Genomic DNA, 22,687 nt, shown 5'->3' on the forward strand with positions numbered 1-22,687 from the left:
AATATTTGTAAAATTGATTTTATCACAAGTGGGCGGTGCCACGCCCATTTTAAAACATTTTTTAAAATTTTTATCAAGAGTCTCAATATTATGTATTATTTATAATATTATGTTTATGTATTATTTACTAAATAATCAGGTTTTTTGTGTTTTCCAAAATGTTGTATATATAAAAAGTGGGCGTGGTTATCATCCGATTTTGCTCATTTTCAACACCAATCAATTATGGGTCGAGATAAGCTCGTGTACCAAATTTGGTGAAGATATCTCAATATTTACTCAAGTTATCGTGTTAACAGACAAACGGACGGACGGACATGGCTCTATCAAATTTTTTTTTCAATACTGATGATTTTGATATATGGAAGTCTATATCTATCTCGATTCCTTTATACATGTGCAACCAACAGTTATACAATCAAATTTATAACACCCTGTGTACAACTACAGCGGGTATAAAAAAAATGCCAAAAGTAAGTAAGAGTAGTTGCAACGAAATTACATATCCATGTGAACAGTGATGTGCGATACTATTCGTCTAATGCTCGGTTTTTCAGTGCCAGTTTTACCTCCAGTTAAAGTTAACTAGGGTTTAGTTTAACCACTGCCACTTCGGCTGCTTAAGCTGAGATTAGCAGAAAAATTATATGTTATCGAACAAAGAGGCAAGGTTAAAAATTGTAGTCAACTTTAAATGAAGTTTGAACTCGCACTGAAAAACCGGGCATAAGTAAATTATTGATATAGCAACTCAAGAAAAATTTCGTATATATGTAAACAGTTTTTCAAATTGCTTTGAAGATACGAAACGGTGCGTTTGAAGATACGAAGCGGTAGTTCATTCCCTAGACGGTTAGAGCGATGGTTTTGTGGGAACGCACCTCATAGCCCTTTTTGTTACTAGAACTTTCTGAGCTTTCATACTAATAACACGCACAAGCGTGAAGGCGATACAAATTTAATTTACTCAATTTAGTTTTAAGATTTATTGACAAAATATATATATTAAACAAAACTACATATATGTGTGTCGAATTTATGTCCCCACAGTATAAACAGAGTCAATGTAGTTGATCGCCACAATTTCTTCACTTGAATAGCTTTACAATTCAATTTTGTTTTGGAAAATAAAAGACGGAGTAAAACTGTTTGCATATATTTTGTAATTTAATCTGTTTAATTCGAAAATACTTCATCAGTCATTTCAAGGCGGTTGCTTTGATACCGATGTAGCACTGCCCATGTATATGTGATGAACGAAAGGTTTAACGCAACATGATTATTCTGTTGGTATAAAGAGGGTATCACTGTTCTCTTTGAAGCAGCATTACTTCCCTAAAAGACACAAAGATAACATTCAGCAATGCATTAGAAAAAATTGGTTAAAATTACCATATTCGAATTGAAAATGCACTTTAGTGAAAGAGAATACACTAAACAAAAGAAAAATAACCCTTGTGCTCAAATAGAAATGCGAATTCTTTCAAAAAACTGATAAATACAATCACAGTTATATTTTTTTTAGCGAAACCAGCCCTCAAATTCCAGCTTTCGCGTCACTCTAAAACTCCATCGTCTAAAATCTCTAAAGCAATACCAAGTGCACAGAAAAGTATGCAACATTTAGTGCCAAAATGGTCATAAGGAATGGCCGCCTAAGTCATATGTGAATTTTTCGGAGTAGTCTTTTATTCCTTTTGATCATATGGTTTTAAATGTTGTTATATTTTATATTTATATTTAGTTAGTCTATGGTATTACAGATATTACAATGTATTATACAATAAAACTAGACTTATAACTATAAAATACTTCGCGTTAGCAAAAGCTGGAATTTGGGGTAGGGATCTCCTCTGTGCACGCTTGCTATAAAAGGTAGCAGGAACGTATACGTTTTCTTGGGAGGTGGATACTACTTGACAAACGAAATATTTTTTGAGCACATCTTGAGCGTTTTGCGTACGGAGTTTTTCTTTGTTTGCGATGTTGATACCCCGCTTTAGTGGACAGTTCTAAATAAAGGAGTCTGGCGGTTATTTTTGTAACTTCGCAATATGCAACCATCACTATATACAAATGTAAGCTTTAACAAATAAGTAGACCATGAAATTCCCTCCAATATTCGGAATCCCCATCTGCCATCTTTCCTCAGTTCTAAACAATTTAAAACTGATTCTATTTTAAGCTCCTGTTATTATTATTGCAAATATATGTATGAATATTTACGTTGCTATAATATCACACAACATTGTACATTTGAAGTTGAGAAGTTTATTAAAATGATCGCAAAAAAAACATTGAAGCAGTAGGATGAGGTATGATTGTTATGGAATCAAGCGAAATGAAACGATTCGACATGAATCGAAACGGATGGAAAATTTTACAAATTAACTCAACTTATTGTATCAGCCAACGAGCGTCCGTTAGTGGGCATGCATTCATTAAAACGTAAAATGCGGAAAGAGATTTTTATGCTTTTCATTTTTGTTATTTCATTAACTTTTTTGTTATTTCATAACATTTTTTTTTGTTATTTAAATACTTGCAATTATTAACGATCATTTGTGATATGATAAAAAACAAGTGGTAGGCCCGATACATAGGATTTTCGATGCAGCATGTCGCTCCCTCATGCAAATCCATACAATCTTCTCATCTGTCCGCGTACGGTTCTGCTTCAAAATTCGTATGTGTTGGGCCTATGAATACAAAATTGGAAAACATCGGAATATAATGCAAAATGTAAACAAAAAGTGGATCGACGCTTTGACTTCCATGACCCTTACTCAGCCAACACGTTTTTGCAAGAAAATTGGTACAACGCAATCAGAGAGTTTAAATTGCAGGTAAGAAAAGCCAAAGTATATGGGGTTGTTGGTATGCTTATTATGACAGTATATAGATAGCCCGATAGGGCTTTATTGGCAAGCATTACGATGCTTAATTGAACACTTTACGCGAGTAACGTCGTAACCGCCAATCATAATCTCTTAGCAGAGCAAACAAAAATCGGTTATCATGAAAGAGATCCAAACTTTTTTGTATTGAACACATTCGCTCAACGTGTTTATTCTGCTATCGGAAAGTCCTTTGGCATTTTAAAGTGTTGACTATTCTAATATCAAAGAGAAGTGTGAAAAATAATTTAAGAAATCCTTTTCCTTACAATTTTGGGATAAAATTTCATTTGGCAGTTGCAATATTAATTCTTCGCCCAGTCCACAAGAAAAGGGATACTGCAAACTGCGCCAACTATAGAGGAATCAGCCTTCTTAATATAGCTTATAGGTCCTGTCAAGTGTATTGTGCGAAAGATTGAAGCCCACAGTCAATCGGCTTACTGGACCTTATCAGTGCGGCTTCAGATCTGCTAAATCTACTATCGACCAGATTTTCAAAATGAGCCAAATCTTAAAAAAAACCCGAAAAAATAATCGACACACATCACCTCTTCGTCGATTTTAAATCCGCCTTCGACAGCACGAAAAGGAGTTGCCTATATGCCGCTATGGCAATTGCTGGTATATGCTGCCGCGCCGTTAGTTCTGCTTACTCCAAAATGGAAAAAGAAGTGGTAAAGATGGGTTTGATGGTGAATGAGGACGAAACGAAGTAATTTCGAAATAGTAAAAGACTTCGGTTATTTGGGACCCAGCATTAACACTAACAACAACATCAGCTCTGAAATCCAGCGAAGAATCACACTTGCCCATAAATGCTCTTAGGCAATTGATAAGTAAAGTCCTCTCTCGACAAACGAAAATCATGCTGTACAAGTCACTTATCATACCCGTCATAATATATGGTGCAGAAGCATGGACCATGACAATCAGATGAAGCGGCTCTGGGAGTGGACCTCTACGCGTTGGCGATGGCGAGTACCGAAGAAGATTTAATGATGAGCTGTACGAGCTTTACGCAGACATCAACATAGTCCAGCGAATTAAAACGCACCGGCTACGCTGGCTAGGCCATGTTATGCGAATGAAAGATGAAGCTCCGGCTAAGAAAGTGTTTCTATCGGAACACGCCTGTGGTAGCAGAGAAAGAGGACGGCCTCCACTCCGCTGGAAGGACCAGGTGGAAAACGATTTAAACTCCCTTGGTGTGACCAATTGGCGTCAGTTGGCAGAGCGATCTTTTAAACGGTAAAGCGACAATTAAGTAAGTAAATAATTGGTCGAAAAATTTACCATTTAGCCATTTTTTTTCCGCAGACTCGAAAATTATTTTTTTGGGTATGCGTAGTGGAACTTTTTTTCCTGAGCCCAAATCCTATCGAAAAATCGATGGCTCGATATCGGTTAATAAATCGGCCCAGTGTAATATGTACAAAGGAAAGGAAGGGAGAGTAAATAAAAGAAAAGAAATTAAACTAAAAGAAAGTAAGTGAAACTCGAATTTCGAGAAAATTAAGAGCGAGGCGAAGGAAAGAATGGTAAGGAAAAGTAAAAAATCATAACATTAACAGAAACCAGTAGTGGAATTCACTAATTTTTTAACGACATTTGCTATCGCTTTATTTGCGAATCGATAACTATAACGATTTCGTTATTCAGTAACTATTTTGTATCGATATTCGTTTATCGACGATCAGTTCTGTTGTTAAATAAACGCCGTTAAAAATCATGATATCAATATTTCTGGCAATTTTAGTTAAAAAAGAAAATCGGAACTTTAATTAAATACTTTCAAACACGAAAAGCTGCTTTAAAAATCAAATGGCATTTGAGTACTTGGCGTACGTTTTATCACAAGATGAATAATTACTAAGTCCATCGCCAGTGGACAGACACCTTCTTAGAGAAGTAGATAACCCATTCCACTTGAATGCAACGGAGTACGAAAGCTGTACCGACTAACCTCAGACTTGGCTCATGATATTATTTCACAACTCAATTGGTCAATTAAGGGGTACAAGAATAACTGCGCTATCAACAGAGAAAAAAAGAAATTAATACCGCATTTACTTACCTTTTATTAAAATATGTAAAAACTTGCACAATAATGACTTTTAAAAGCAGTTAATATACGCAATTTATTTATTTTTAGCATTCCTTTTGAGCTTTTCGCATTTTTTAGGTTTCGTTAAGCTGTACTGCCACCTTTCTACTATTAAAACGAAATTTAAATGTCATTTATTTTGAGTCGTTAAAGCTATGTTAGTGAATAGTACAATCGATAAGGCAAGCGACAAAATCGTTAATTAAAATCTCGACAAATCGCATCGTTATAAGTTAGTGAATTCCACTACAGAACCGAAATCTTAACCGAAACCGCACTCAAAAGGAAAACGGAACTTAAATCGAAACCGGAAACGAATTCCGAGCCGGAGCCAAGTATATAAACGAAACGGAAGCGAAAATCGGACCCGGAAACGAAACTAACCGGAAACTGCAATACTAACGGTAACAGGAGCCCAACTAATCGAAATGCCAACAGTAACCGAATACGGAGCACTAACCTAAAACGGAACTGAAATCGAATAAAAAAAGGAAAGGAAATTAGAACTGAAACCGAAACTGCAGACACCCGAACTGGAATTCTTACAGGACGGAAACTTGAGTCGGAGCTGATGTGGAAATTCAAACTCAAAATAGCATCGCAACCGGAACCCAAATCAAAACCTTATCCAAATATAAATCATAAACCGGAAATCCGGAACTGAATTGAAACCAAGCAAATCGAACTAAAAGAGCAACTGGAAACAATACCAAAGCCTAGTCTGAAAGCGTCGAGAAGTCGAACCTGAAACGAAACATGATTAAAATTTTGATTTGTGAGCTAAAAGCCGGAGGCAAACTTGACTTAGCCACAAAGCCTTAATCATTGCCAAACCGTATCTTAAGCTACATACTTGGCATCTTTTATTGGGTCTTTAAAAATTTGATAATTTCATAAATAAGAGTTAAAGGATCAAAATTGATAACTCAACTAGTCAAAACATATCTAAAACGAAAACTTCGATCTCCAACAAGTTAAGAAATTCACTAACTCCAAAACCATTTTGTCGGCCATGGTATGGTTATAATTAAGGCATTATGGTATGCCACCAATAATTGATTATAGATTTCCATAAAGTTGGTTCTCTCAGCTGTTTTAAATTGATATGTTATATTTAACAAGTAAGGAAGGTTAAGTTCGGGTGTAACCGAACATTACATACGCAGTTGAGAGCTATGGTGGCAACATAAGGGAAAATAACTATGTAGGAAAATGAACCGAGGGTAACCCTGGAATGTGTTTGTATGACATGTGTATCAAATGAAAGGTATTAAAGAGTATTTTAAGACCAAAGGGCCATAGTTCTATAGGTGGCCGCCATTTACGGATATCGCCATAAAGGTGAATCAGGGTTAACTCTAGAATTTGTTTGTACGATATGGGTATCAAATGAAAGGGGTAATGAATATTTTAAAAGGGAGTGGTGGTACTTGTATAGGTGGTCGCCTTTTCGAGATATCGCCATAAAGGTGGACCAGGGGTGACTCTAGAATGCGTTTGTACAATATGGGTATCAAACGAAAGGTGTTAATGATTATTTCACAAGGGCGTGGGGTTTAGTGCTACAGGTGGACGCCTTTTCGAGATAGCGCCATAAAGGTGGACCAGGGGTGACTCAGAATGTGTTTGTACGATATGGGTATAAAATTAAAGGTATTAATTAAGTTTTTAAAAGGGAGTGGTGGTAGTTGTATATGTGGTCGCCTTTTCGAGATATCGCCATAAAGGTGGACCAGGGGTGACTCTAGAATGCGTTTGTACAATATGGGTATCAAACGAAAGGTGTTAATGAGTATTTTAAAAGGGCGTGGGGCTTAGTTCTATTGGTGGACGCCTTTTCGAGATATCGCCATAAAAGTGGACCAGGGGTGACTCTAGAATGTGTTTGTACGATATGGGTATCAAATTAAAGGTATTAATGAGTATTTTAAAAGGGAGTGGACCTTAGTCCTATATGTGGTCGCCTTTTCGAAATATCGCCATAAAGGTGGACCAGGGATGACTCTAGAATATGTTTGTACGATATGGGTATCAAATGAAAGGTGTTAATGAGTATTTTGAAAGGGCGTGGGGCTTAGTTCTATAGGTGGACGCCTTTTCGAGATATCGGTCTAAAGGTGGACCAGGGGTGACTCTAGAATGCGTTTGTACAATATGGGTATCAAACGAAAGGTATTAATGAGTATTTTAAAAGGGAGTGGCCCTTAGTTCTATAGGTGGTCGCCTTTTCGAAATATCGCCATAAAGGTGGACCAGGGGTGACTCTAGAATATGTTTGTACGATATGGGTATCAAATGAAAGGTGTTAATGAGTATTTTGAAAGGGCGTGGGGCTTAGTTCTATAGGTGGACGCCTTTTCGAGATATCGCCCTAAAGGTGGACCAGGGGTCACTCTAGAATGTGTTTGTACGATATGGGTATCAAATTAAAGGTATTAATGAGGCTTTTAAAAGGGAGTGATGGTAGTTGTATATGTGAAGGCGTTTTCCAGATGTCGACCAAAATGTGGACCAGGGTGACCCAGAACATCATCTGTTGGATACCGCTAATTTATTTATATATGTAATACCACGAACAGTATTCCTGCCATGATTCCAAGGGCTTTTGATTTCGCCCTGCAAAACTTTTTCATTTTCTTCTACTTAATATGGTAGGTGTCACACCCATTTTATAAAGTTTTTTTCTAAAGTTATATTTTGCGTCAATAAACTAATCCAAATACCATGTTTCATCTTTTTTTTCGTATTTGGTATAGAGTTATGGCACTTTTTCGTTTTTCGTAATTTTCGATATCGAAAAAGTGGGCGTGGTCATAGTCCGATTTCGGACAGACGGTCGACTGTGTATAAAAACTGGGCGTGGCTTCAACCGATTTCGCCCTTTTTCACAGAAATAAGTTATCGTCCCAGAATCTAAGCCCCTATCAAATTTCACAAGGATTGGTAAATTTGTCTTCGACTTATGGCATTAAAAGTTTCCTAGAAAATTAAATGAAAAAAGGCGGAGCCACGCCCATTTTGAAATTTTCTTTTATTTTTGCATTTTGTTTCACCATATCATTACTGGAGTTGAATGTTGACATAATTTACTTATATACTGTAAAGATATTAAATTTTTTGTTAAAATTTGACTTAAAAAAATTTTTTTTTCAAAAGTGGGCGTGGTCGTTCTCCGATTTTACTAATTTTTATTAAGCATACATATAGTAATATGAGTAACGTTCCTGCCAAATTTCATCATGATATCTCCAACGACTGCCAAATTACAGCTTGTAAAACTTTTAAATTACCTTCTTTTAAAAGTGGGCGGTGCCACGCCCAAATTTTACTAATTTTCTATTCTGCGTCATAAGTTCAACTCCTACCTCAACCTACCAAGTTTCATCGCTTTATTCATCTTTGGTAATGAATTATAGCACTTTTTCGGTTTTTCGAAATTTTCGGTATCGAAAAAGTGGGCGTGGTTATAGTCCGATATTGTTCATTTTAAATAGCGATCTGAGATGAGCGCTCAAGAACCTACATACCAAATTTCATCAAGATACCTCAAAATTCACTCAAGTTATCGTGTTAACGGGCAGGCGGACGGACGGACATGGCTCAATCAAATTTTTATTCGATCCTGATGATTTTGATATATGGAAGTTTATATCTATCTCGATTCCTTTATACCTGTACAACCAACCGTTATCCACTCAAAGTTAATATACTCTGTGAGCTCTGTTCAACTGAGTATAAAAATAGAGTTGAATTAAACCCATTTTCACAAAAAACCAGTACAGTTCAAATTTTAATCTAAATTTGGGTTGCTCATACGAAAGTTTCAAATTTATGCCCAAATTGTTTGCAGTGAAATTCATACCGAAATTGATGCTGCAAACTGTGCAAAAATCATAGCAAGCCCACTACGGATTACACAAGTTCAAAGTGTAAATCGAAACGGATGACACAATCGGACATGAAATGAAAATTAAGATCGAAACCTGCAAATGAAAGTCCGATTAAAAAATTAGCTATGTCAATCAAGCTATATTATGGTGCAGAGAATATACTTGGAAAAATGAGACAACGTCTTCAATGAGATTCATTATCAAAATGGAATATGTAGGCTTTTAATGAAAGTAGAAATGAAACTAGATAAACGAGATTTTCGTACCGTACGACAGCAATATCGTGGACTCCAGAATCAATTTCAGAAATCTGACTTCACATTCAACAAATTAACGTTTATCAATCATTTTTTTTTGACTGTGGCACCGTGAATGCATATGGTTTTGAAAATTTTCAAATGCAACGTGCCAGCTCTAAGAGTTATCCAATCGAGTGAAATTTAGAACGGCTTATTTTTACATCATAGACTCTTTGATCATAGTTTATAAAATACTGCCCGGCGAACTAGATATTTGCAAAAAAAGTATATACAACGAACGGCTTAAAGTTGCAACATTTTTTGTTTACATTTCAACATGGCTGCTTTCCTTCTTACGTCAGTCGTCCGCGGATAATGAATGCTTAATTGCCAGATCTTTAGTTCTTTAGCTCATACTATGTATGCATGTATGTACTTTGTATTTGTGCATCATGTCGTATGAGTAATATTTTTATGTATTTCCCTTTTGGCTGGCAGTCTAACTTCGTTTCTGAACGGCTCAGCCAAAAAATAGAAAGAGCTGTCGCCTACATGCTTTAGTTATAAAAAATAAATGTAAGGCGCGATAACCTCCGAAGAGATCTAAGGACGAGCTTCTCTTCCAATTTGCGTCGTGCTCCTCTTGATTTTCACTACAAATTGGCCGTACGGGACCTACATGTTTTATGCCGACTCCGAACGGCATCTGCAAGGCAGATGAGTTTTCACTGAGAGCTTTACATGGCAGAAATACACCCGGAGCGCTTGCCAAACACTGCCGAGGGGCTGCCCCGCTTAGAAAAATTTTCTTCTAATTGAAAAACTTTATTTCTAAAATTTTGATGTTGCTTTGGCCGGGGTGTGAACCCAGGGTGTACGGTGTGGTAGGCGGAGCACGCTACCATCACACCACGATGGCCGCCCATGCTTTAGTTACGTAAATTTTTTTTTCCATTTCTTCACGACAAAAATCATTAATATGAGGAAAAATACTTCATTGCTAGCTGCTAATCTGACATTAAATTCATTAACTATGCATTCATACCAAATTTTGTTGGAATGGAATACATTTTTAATGCACTTTTATGTTGGTGGTGTCATTGTTGCATTACGCTTTTCAACTTAGCTCTAGAAACATTTCGAAAAAATGTATTTCGTACTGCGATCAGCAAGTTGTCTAAGTAAGCGCATGCGCATATGCCAGTAGTCCGAAGATAATCAAAAACTTGGAATAAACTAAATAAATGTGCAAAAATATTGTAAATGCAAGACTTACATGCTTACATATGTGATGTATCGATCGACTATGAAGATATTTCTCAATATTTGGCGAGCTTTAATCCTAGTTATCATAAAAGAAAACATAATAAATAACTACACGTATATATGTACATTATACTTATATGTACGTATGTATGTATGGCTATGTGTAGATAAATATGTTGATAAGTTCGAGCATAAATATGTATGTTTATACCTACAACTACTATTTTAGCCGGCAATATATGTTTGCAACCACCTATCCATCCGCATTGCGTTTTGCTCGTATAATTATAAACACTGGGGTTCCCAAATTTGGTATGTGGGCAGTTAGTTCTCTAGAAATTATAAATATTTCTTAACTGAAATTTCAAAAATTTTAAGTGGTCAAGGATAATTTTTTTTATACCTTTCATGAACATGAAATGGTATATTAACTTTGGTCCGATGTTTGTAACGTTGAGAAATATAGAAGATAGACTCATCATTAAGTATACCGATCAGGGCAACGAACTGAGTTGATATAGCCATGTCCGTCTGTCCGTCCGCCTGTCTGTTTGAACGCAAACTAGTCCCTTAAATTTTGAGATATCTCAATGAAATTTGGCACAAGGATGTATTTTTGTATTATATTAGACATTTGTCGGATCCGGTAGGATCGAACCACTATAACATATATCTCCCATACAACCGATCGTTCAGATAAGACGATCTTGGTCATTACTGCCGCAATTTAGAAAGTATAAACGTGAAACTCGGTGATATATATTCTAATATATAATAGAAGATATCCTTAAAAAATCACTTTGATCGGAGCTAAAAAAAAAAAATTTAAGGCACGATAACCTTCGAAGAGATCTAAGGCCGAGCTTCTCTTCCAATTTGCGTCGTGCTCCTCTTGATTTTCCCTACAAATTGGCCGGACGGGACCTACATGTTTTATGCCGACTCCGAACGGCATCTGCAAGGCAGATGAGTTTTCACTGAGAGCTTTTCATGGCAGAAATACACCCGGAGCGCTTTGCCAAACACTGCCGAGGGGCGAACCCGCTTAGAAAAATTTTCTTCTAATTGAAAAACCTTATTTCTAAAATTGTGATGTTGCTTTGCCCGGGGTGGGAACCCAGGGCATACGGTGTGCTAGGCGGAGCACGCTACCATCACACCACGGTGGCCGCCAAGCTATATATAGTATATATCCCATACAACCGATCGTTCAGATAGAAAGATTTTTGGCAATTTCTCCCTTAATTTCCAATATAAAAACGTTAAACTTGGTGATATTTATTCTAATATATTATAGAAGATTTCCTGTAAAAATCATTTCGATCGGAGCTATATATAATATATGTATATTTGGGCGGGCGATTTAAAAATCGCTCATTACTCTGTGAAAATCGTATTCTAGGGATCAAAATAAGAAACTTTGCCGAAGGAACCATACCTCTAAAACGAATTCTGGTGTTCCCCAATTTGGGTCGAACTTTTGGGTAGGGGTAAATCTTGAAAAATCCCACTTTGACCCATTTAGAGTGCTCCAATCGAGTCCAAATGTATGACCGACCCCCACTAACTTTAGAGGCCCGACCCACCGATGCCAGTGGCACACCCCCTGGAACCCCCTGGGGGTTTATTTATTTATAATAATATTTATTATTTATTTATAATAATATCTATTTTTTCTCTTTTTATTTAGTCAGAACATATGTAAATGAAAAAATTAATTTAAGTGAGTTATAGAAAAGAAACTAAAAAAAATTATTGTTTGAAGTTTTTTTACATTCAAGTCTGGGCAATTTCGCGCGGCTCTCTAATGTCGTCGCCATAACAGCCTCTACATTTTCCGGTATAACCCGTTTGGAAATGCTAGCTAGCAATTGAACATGTCGTTCCGTTCCTTGTATGTGTAATGGAATTTTTGGATCATTAAACGGTGGATCATCTTGATTTAAATATTCTTTCAATGTATTGTACGGAATGCTTCGCGTGAATGGTAGTTCAAATACGATATTTATATCATTCAAATTGATCATTTCCGTATAACTTGTGCAATTAAAGTTTATATCTGGTTTTTTATAAACTCTAAGTTCCATTGGCTCGTCATCATCGGTTCGATAGCGTAGAATTTTGTTGAAGGCACAGTCGCGCTTTTCTTTGCTATCATCAAACAACATTGATAACAAGATATTTTCCGAATGCGCATAATATGAATTATCTTTAATTACTTGATTGACAATTTTGCGTAAACGAGGTTCTAGAAATCGTGACCAACCAATGAACTTGAAAAATAATGCACTGCCGTACACGACAGAGCTGTAATACTTGATATTGAAGTACATTGGCACATAACATTTAATTACAAATTCAGCCTGAATTCTTAAATTTGCATCTGGATTTTCCGTTGTCACATATAATCGCAATAATCTAGCGGCCTTGGTGAGCCACCGAGAGTGTACAATTTTCCCTGGTTTGATGTTAGCCAGATCCACCGGAACCACGCCGCTAGAAATTGCATGGGCCATGTCGTATAAGTACTTCGAATCGGTGGAAAATTCAATTTTTTCTGGAGCAGGGGGCATATTTTGCAACTCAATTTTCTGGAAGCCGTCCACCACCTGAAAATATATAATAATAAAATAATTAAAAATGGTTGACAATTATAATAAATGAGTGATAACAATAAGTTACCGGAAGAGTTTCACAAGTTTCGATTTGACGGCTCAGTTTTCCGGTTGCCGATCTTGGTCCAGTGCTGGTTGATTTATCCAAAGCATCAAGCAAATGCCGAAACGGAAGTTCGTTGAAGTGTAGAAGGCAAACGAACCAATGCAATGATCTTTTTAACAGCAATTCGAATCGTCGTATAATTCCACCGTGTGGACCAGTGTTTGTTGGCTCACCGTCAGTGCATATTCCAATTAATGCATCCAGTGATATATTTTTATCGTTGAAAAAACCATTTAATTTGGTTGTTTTGTATTCAGCGGTTTCATGTTCTAGTCTTACGTAACCAATCAGTTAAGAATTGGGTTCTCTCAAGATAACAAGATGAGGTTCTTTTACCATCCTAGTGTGATACTTCTCATCAATTTTATCTATCGTTAAAGTATCATCTTTTCTGCCATCGAATGAAAACGCTAACAAATTGGTATTATCTAACCGTTTGCGAAGCACTTCTTGTCTGTATTTCTCTTTTTCTCTGCGAACTTTCGATTTATCCATGATGAGAGGTTTCCCATGCTTATCTTTAATTTTAAAATCTTGCAAAAGAGCGGTTCCCAATGCTGATGCTACTCTGTCAGGCACACCAAATCTGTCACATACCAAGGCAAATTTAAAACAATCGTATCTCTCTGTGTATTGTGAACTTGTGCTTCTATCCATATCTTCTTGAACTGGTAGCGGTGCGTATGTTGAATCATCGGGATCTTGGTATGTTGGCATTGATGACATAGACGTTGCTCCTTGCTCTTCAGTTTCCATCATAAATGCTTCCATTGTTAGTCTTCTCTGATTATGTTGATCGTGCATGAACTCTTTGAGGTGCTCGGGAACCCAGCCACATGCACATGGAGCTGGCTTCAAATCGCATTTACATGTTCCAATGTAAAAAATTTTTTCCATAGATTTTACATACTCTGTAAATTGTTGGGTGTTGTTTCTTCTCTCGATTTGCTCTTGATACTTGTCAAGCAATTTATTCAATTTATTAAATACACTTTTTTTCAGAATTATTTCTATGCCAAGTTTTTCCCAAATTCCAATCAACTTATCTTGTACTTGAATAGTGAATGATTTATGGGAAAACTTTTTTTGTTCTGTTTTAGAATGTTCCCTTAAGTAAAAATAATATCTCAAGATATCCAGATGGGTTGGTAAATTAAGATCAGTTAAATCAGTAGACACACCAAAAACAGTAACATCATGCTTAGGTATATAACTCATTGGGTTTTCGATAGTTGTTGATGTAGTTGCTTCATCTTGCGGTGTATAGAATGGTGGATTCATTGTAAACTTTTGGATTTGGAATGGTCACTTCACTTATTATTTTTTTTGAAATATTTTTTTATCTGAAATTAGCACTTCACACTTTGAGTTCTTCACAACGACTTAATGCATTCACAAAAACTGTTGCGTTATATATGGTCTACGAGACGAGGTAATAAGAATGAAATGGTAATTTCAATTCTACCTGCTGTGTCTTGTGGTGGCTTAAAAAAACAACACAAGCAATTTTACGATCTGCAATTGTGTCACAGTGATACCTTCATTTTTTAAAACGGTTGAATAAAAAACCCACACAACTATGTTTACGACATGCAAATGCATCACAGTGATGCCTTGGTTTTAAAATGGTTGTAAAAACGCTAATTTCTAATAATTTTTTTTAATTTCTTTTCTATTACTAAGTTAAATTCATTTTTTCATTTACATATGTTCTGACTAAATAAATTTCTAAAGAGAAAAATAAACTCCAAAAAGAAAAAACATACGCATTTCGCTGATTTTTTCATGTAAAGTGCAAAACCGGCGATTTTTTAAATGTTTGTATGGTGAACCCCCAGGGGAGTTCCAGGGGGTGTGCCACTGGCATCGGTGGGTCGGGCCTCCAAAGTTAGTAGGGGTCGGTCATACATTTGGAGTCTGGAACTTGGGGTGGGGAGGGAAGGATGGCCTGAAGGTTTAATGTGGCCATATAAATCGTTCCCGAGATGGTCGGGCCAGCACCTTAATGGTGCTGTGTTACCGGAGCGTATCGGATCTGTGTCCGACAAAGGACCATCACATCGATAACACTCCCCGGGGCCTTCGGGGAGTAACCTAATCACTACAACAACAACAACATAGGAGCACTCTAAATGGGTCAAAGTGGGATTTTTCAAAATTTGCCCCTACAGAATTCGTTTTAGGGGTATGGTTCCTTGGACAAAGTTTCTTATCTTGATCCCTAGAATATGATTTTCACAGAGCAATGGGCGATTTTTTTGCCTCCCCACAAATCGACCCGGCCTAATGTATATCCCATACAACCGATCGTTCAGATAAGGGGGTTTTTTGCCATTTTTTATTTTATATTTATCTTAAAAATCGTTTAGGTATGTACATCTGTTCACTATATATTTCTTATCTTATACGTTCGATTATTTGGAGATTACGAACGGGATAAGGTTATTGTTCAGCCCCATTAATGAAAGGTATGAAGTCTTCGGCACAGCCGAAGACAGTCCGTCCTATTTTATTTTATCATGTACTCAGTTACCAAACCACAGTTCTCGAACCGTTGCACTACAATTCGACGCGATCATCAAAAAACATGAATTTTGTATAAATTTCGCGATTTTTGGATTTCGGTACTGAGTTGAATTTTTTTAGTCTTGAAGCGTGTACCTATGTATGTTTGGAAAGACATAAACTTCTACAATACTTAAACAAAAAGATAAACTTAAAAGTAGAATATTAGCCCCAGAAACTCGAAAAATTTCGAATTTGTAATGCAGATTTTAACTAATTTTTGTTTTCTGAATTGAGATGTGTTCCCCATTTCTTAACGAATGGAATATATGAAGTACATTCTTCTTTACAGATACTGTGACTAAAATTTATGTTATAGCGCCATTGAGCAATGGAGGATAGGAAAAACATGAATATTGCCACCAGTGTTGCCATTTTTGTGCTTTTGGAGCCAGATCTAGCCCTTTTTTTGCGTTAGCTCCAAAAATTCCGGTTTAGCCCCTAGCTCTTTTTTTGGCCCTCTTTAAAAACTGTGTCACGAGGTTGTATACCCTGCGAAAATCGCGAGTACTAGATGCATGCATGTATGTGTTTTTGTATGAATTGTATAAAATAATATGGTACAATTAACATTGCGATGTCCTAGGACTGGACCATATACTCCAGCACAGCATTACGTCAGATTAATCCATGGAGTACTCCAGTATGACAAAAGTGGACCACATGATCCAACGACTTTTGTAGGGTATTTACTTTCCAGCTAGTGCAACAGCATAGTGTCACCTTCTAAGAGTTTCGACCCTTTAACTTTAGATTATAATAAATTTTTGTCTCTCGTACCTTATTTTCATTATACCTTTGAAGAATATATACGAATTAAAAAATAAGATAAATGTATAGACGAATTCATTCTAAGAAATATATGTAATATATGTCGCGACTTCATAATTACATTAATAGAGCAATTAAGGCAACGCTTGCCGGACAATGTAGAAACGCTTAGCGAAGTAGATTTCATTTCTGTTGAAAACACATTGAGAATTTTAAAACTTCAAGGGTTTTCATATTTCACAAATGAGAAAAACAAGTATAGCACAGATGAAATAACGAGATTACAAATGCAGTGGAAAAATATCTATCTCCAAAATTGGAAAAATGTGACTTCAACTTTAAGTTTTTGGTTTGATGTTAAACAGTATAATTCCAAAGGCTTGTCGATTTTGTGCTACTACTAAGTAATGCTGAAGTTGCAAGAACGTTTTCAAACATGAGTTTGATTAAAAGCAAACACAGAAATAAAATGAGTTCAGTTATGTTGAATTCGCTTCTGACAATAAGAAGTGGTCTTAAACGGCTGAATAAATGCTGTCATGACTTTGAAATAAACAGCGATCTCTTAAAATTTATGAACACAAAAAATATTTATGAGTGTAGCAAAAATAATAATTCATCTTCTGAGGACGAAATCATAGATTTTGAAGTCTAAGGCCCTTCAAACATATCTCGTCCCAACATAAACTTGAATATCGCACACGTGTATTTTAATGGTGATTCGTACACCCGTAGGACGTAAAAAATTGAATAAAAAAATTGGAAAAAATTTAATTAATTTTCAACGGCCAACATTTTGGCTAGTCGTATTTTTGGCGAACCTATACCCTGCCGTCATTGTGGTAGTGTGAAAAATACGTCTTACTTTTTAACGATACCTTACCGCCAAATGGCAAAACAAAAGTTTAAAGAAAGGTATTCTTGTTATTAAAAAATATAAAATGAACTACAAAAACAGTACTATTTATGTACCTCTCTTGTACCTTATTTTAGTTTTTTTTTTTTGTTAGTTTACTGTACCTTTTTTACAACTTTGTTTAAGTTTGATTTGAAATAAATGTGAAAACTTACATTGGAAAATATACATATACTTTTAGCTTTTTTCGCAACGGATTTTGGATTTTCTTGAAGAAATTTAGCTGTTTCTAGCCCTTTTTTTCTAGATTCTAGCCCCAAAGAAATTTTTTTTCTGGTAACACTGATTGGCACTCTGTGCACGTTTTAGAGACGGTAAGCGAAAGTAAGTTGGCAAAACACGAAAATGTTTGAGCTCCCTCCTATATCAATTTTGTGAAGCCGAAAGAGATCTGGAGATACCGGAGTTTCGAAAATGAAGAAACAAAATTGGAATAGTGAAAGAGCAAGAGCAGAGCTTCAGAGAAAAGGAGCACTCAGATGAAGGAAATGGGCAAAGGGAAATATTTTGTAATGGATTTGGTAAAACATACATTCATATACATATGTATATTTGAGTGTTTATTTATTATTAGGTGCCGCGATGGGAAAAGTTTGAGAGCCTCTAGTCTTATACATATTTAAGTCAGCAGTTAGTTAAAAACAGGTCCACTCTGGCTCTTTCTTCTTTATTTGCCACTCTGAGTTTACTACTCAGCTTAACACTGCCCAACACACATACCTAACTCAAGTAACTCCAATATTTTCCTACTACAGCATAGTAACTTTTTAGCTCGCTCTTCTCTTTTTATACTCAGCGTGCTTTGCACACAGAGTATATTAACTTTGTTGGTTGTACAGGTATAAAGGAATCGAGATAGATATAGATTTCCATATATCAAAATCATCAGTGTCGAAAAAAAAATGTGATTGATCCATGTCCGTCCGTCCGTCTGTCCGTTAACACGATAACTTGAGTAAATATTGAGATATCTTCACCGAATTTCGTACACGAGCTTATCTGGCCTAGAATAGATTGGTATTGAGCGAAATCGAATGATAACCACGCCCACTTTTTATATACATATATAACATTTTGGAAAACACAAAAACCCTGATTATTTAGTAAATAACTGATATTGAGACTCTTGATAAAAATTTGAAAAATTTTTTTAAAATGTGCGTGGCACTCCACACTTGTGATAAAATCAATTTTACAAATATTATTATTAATCATAAACGGTATTTTAATGTAGCAAATGTCGGTGTGATTTTTAATTATTGTTCTTATTTGTTTGTTATTAATATGTGTACTTATATTTTTAAAGAAATGTGACAAAAATCACTGGTTTAAACAATGTAAGTGATTTAATATTGAACATTAATACCAATTATTGTATATGTAACATATATGTTTTTCGTATTTAATAAATAGATTCCCTGAGGAAGACACGAAAATGTGTCGAAACGCGTCGGAAATAAAAAAATAAACTTGTTTTATTTAATTAAATCGGCCTAAAAGCTCCAAATTCATATTAAATAGCTAAGCAAATATTTGGCCCAACTCAATCATACAGAAATCGTTAAACCTATCGTAACAAAATTCGGAATGCTTTGAACAAAAATTAACGAAATCGGTTAAGGGCCACACCCACTTTTATATAAAAGATTTTTAAAAGGGTCGTGGACGAATAAAATAAGCTATATCTTTGCAAAAAAGAGCTTTATATCAATGGTATTTCATTTCCCAAGTGGATTTATAACAATAAATAGGAAGAACTTCAAATTTAAAAAAATGGGCGTGGTACCGCCCCTTTTATGAATAAGCAATTTCTATGTTTCTGGAGTCATAACTCGAAGAAAAATTTACAGATCGTAATAAAATTGGGTACACAGATTTTCCCTATAGCAGGAAATATTTCTAGAAATGGACGAGATCGGTTGAAGACAACGCCCACTTTTATATAAAAGATTTTTAAAGGGGTCGTAGACAAAAATAATAAGCTATATCTTAGCGAAAAAGAGTTTTGTATCGATAGAATTTTACTTTTTAAATTGAATTATAGCATTAAATTGGAAAACACTAAAATTTTTTACTAAGCAATTTTTTTATGACTAAGCAATTTTCTATGTTTCGGGAGCCATAACTCGAAGAAAAATTTACATATCGTATTTGGTACACATCATCGGCAGCGTCTGTACACCTCTAGGTGCGGCTGCAAGCGGGCGTCTGTCTTGGAGCAAGCGGCTCGCTATATAAACGTGCCAAGTAATATTTTCACCCCCGCTGAGCGGGTTGTGCGCTGGGCTTGGGACCCGCCACGTAAAACCATACTCCAATGAAATATAACAACAAGCCTCGGATAAATACACTCTCTATTGATGACGACCATGGCAAACGTTTGAAGGACAATGAATTGAGGGCATGCACCTGGAACGTCCGCTCCCTGAATGGGATTGGTGCAGATGCCCGGCTGGTTGATGTCCTCGTCAAAGCAAAATCTGACATCACCGCCATCCAAGAAATGCGTTGGACGAAGCAAGGAAGAAAGAAGATCAAAAATTGTGACATATATTGGAGTGGCCATGCGAATAAGCGCAGTTTCGGCGTCGGATTCGTGGTGGGAGAGAGACTTTGTCGCCAAGTGCTGGCGTTCACGCCTGTGGACGAGCGTCTCGCCGCTATTCGAATAAAAGCAAAATTTTTTAATATATCATTCATCTGCGCCCATGCGCCGACAGAGGAGAAAGACGATGAGGTGAAAGACACTTTTTATGAACAATTAGAACGCACATACGAGCGCTGCCCCCGTCATGATATAAAAGTCGTGCTTGGCGACTTTAACGCCAGGGTGGGCAAAGAAGGTGTTTTTGGCCCTACAGTCGGAAAGTTCAGCCTACACAATGAAACTTCTCCTAACGGACTGAGGCTGATTGACTTTGCCGGTGCTCGAAACATGGTCATATCAAGCACGAGGTTCATGCATAAAAAGATACATCAAGCTACATGGCTGTCTCCTGATCGAAATACTCGCAATCAGATCGATCACGTTGTGATAGACGGACGGCATGCCTCCAGTGTTTTAGATGTGCGAACGATCCGAGGACCTAACATCGATTCGGACCATTATCTCGTTGCAGCCAAAATACGCACCCGCCTCAACGCGGCTAAAAACAAGGAACAAAAAACACAAGGAAAGCTAGACGTCGAAAAGCTTCAATCACAACAGACTGCCAATGATTTCGCAACTCGACTCTCACACCTGCTCTCTGAGGGCACAACTCATCCTGAAGGAATACAGGAGCAGTGGGAGCATATCTCCAAAGCACTTCATACTGCCGCCGAGGAAAAAATTGGTTCCGGCGGCCACGAAAAAACAACTGGTATGATGAAGAATGCCGCGTTGCAACCGAAAGAAAAGACGCTGCCTACAGGGCTACGTTAAAAGCGAGCGCGACAAGAGGAGTGTGTGAACGCTATCGTGAGTTGAAAAGGGAAGCGAGACGCCTTTTCAGGAAGAAAAAAGCAGAAGCAGAAAGGCGTGAGTGCGAGGAGCTTGAGCTGCTAGCCACCAGGAATAACGCCCGAAAATTCTACCAAAAAATACGGCGACAGACGGAAGGTTTTAAGACCGGGGCAAACTCCTGTAGGAATGAAAACGGCGACCTTGTAACTGATGTCCAGAGAGTGCTTAGATTATGGAGGGAACACTTCTCTGCTCTCCTAAATGGAGGCAGCAGTTCACCGCGCAGAGATGAAGAACCCGATCCCGCAATCGATGATGATGGAATATATGTCCCCCCGCCCGATTATGACGAAGTTAGAATAGCAATAACCAGATTGAAAAACTACAAGGCCGTGGGCGCTGATGGATTGCCTGCGGAGCTATTCAAGTTCGGCGGCGAGGAGTTGGTAAGGCGCATGCAGCAGCTTCTTAGCAAAATATGGGCGGACGAAAGCATGCCCGACGGTTGGAATCTAAGTGTTCTTTGCCCAGTCCACAAGAAGGGGGATACTGCAAAATGCACCAACTATCGTGGAATCAGCCTTCTTAATATCGCATATAAGGTCCTTTCAAGTGTATTGTGCGAAAGATTGAAGCCCACCGTGAACCGGCTGATTGGACCTTATCAGTGCAGATTCAGACCTGGTAAATCTACCATCGACCAGATTTTCACAATGCGCCAAATCTTGGAAAAAACCCGTGAAAAGAGAATCGACACACATCACCTCTTCGTCGACTTTAAAGCCGCCTTCGATAGCACGAAAAGGAGCTGCCTATATGCCGCTATGTCTGAATTTGGTTTCCCCGCAAAACTTATACGGCTGTGCAAAATGACGTTGGGCAACACCATCAGCTCAGTCAGAATTGGGAAGGACCTCTCCGAGCCGTTCGAAACTAAACGAGGTTTCAGACAGGGTGACCCCCTATCGTGCGATTTCTTTAATTTGATGCTGGAGAAAATTATACTAGCTGCAGAACTTAACCGCACTGGAACAATATACTATAAAAGCGTGCAATTACTGGCATATGTTGATGACATTGATATCATCGGCCTAAACACACGCGCTGTTAGTTCTGCTTACTCCAAGCTGGAAAAAGAAGCGGTAAAGATGGGTTTGATGGTGAATGAGGACAAAACGAAGTACCTGCTGTTATCGAGCAAAGAGTCAGCGCATATGCGCCGCGGCAACCACGCTACTGTTGGCAGCCATAATTTCGAAATAGTAAAAGACTTCGTTTATTTGGGAACCAGCATCAACATTAGCAACAACATCAGCACAGCGAAGAATCAATCTTGCCAATAAATGCTACTTTGGACTAGGTAGGCAATTGAAAAGTAAAGTCCTCTCTCGGCGAACGAAAATCATACTCTACAAGTCACTTATCGTACCCGTCCTGCTATATGGGGCAGAAGCATGGACCATGACAACAGCAGATGAAGCGGCTTTGGGAGTGTTCGAGAGAAAAGTTCTTCGAAAGATTTATGGACCTCTACGCGTTGGCGATGGCGAGTACCGAAGAAGATTTAATGATGAGCTGTACGAGCTATACGCAGACATCAACATAGTCCAGCGAATTAAAACGCAGCGGCTGCGCTGGCTAGGCCATGTTATGCGAATGAAAGATGATGCTCCGGCCAAGAAAGTGTTTCTATCGGAACCCGCCTATGGAAGCAGAGGTAGAGGGCGGCCCCCACTCCGTTGGAAGGACCAGGTGGAAAACGATTTAAACTCCCTTGGTGTGACCAATTGGCGCCGGTTGGCGGAGCGAAGGAGCGACTGGCGCGCCTTGTTGGACGGCCATAACCGTTTAGACGGTTAAGCGCCAATTA

The 22,687-nt window shown here is 37.5% G+C and overlaps 1 long non-coding RNA gene across 1 annotated transcript in view; it reads right to left on the minus strand.

The window, feature by feature from the left end:
* LOC137246986 (uncharacterized) overlaps nucleotides 1-22,687 on the minus strand; it is a 97,648-nt gene that overhangs the window by 10,761 nt on the left and 64,200 nt on the right. The window lies entirely within an intron of this gene.

Source organism: Eurosta solidaginis, chromosome 1 (genome assembly GCF_040869045.1).
Source record: "Eurosta solidaginis isolate ZX-2024a chromosome 1, ASM4086904v1, whole genome shotgun sequence".
In the NCBI taxonomy this organism is placed as follows: domain Eukaryota; kingdom Metazoa; phylum Arthropoda; class Insecta; order Diptera; family Tephritidae; genus Eurosta; species Eurosta solidaginis.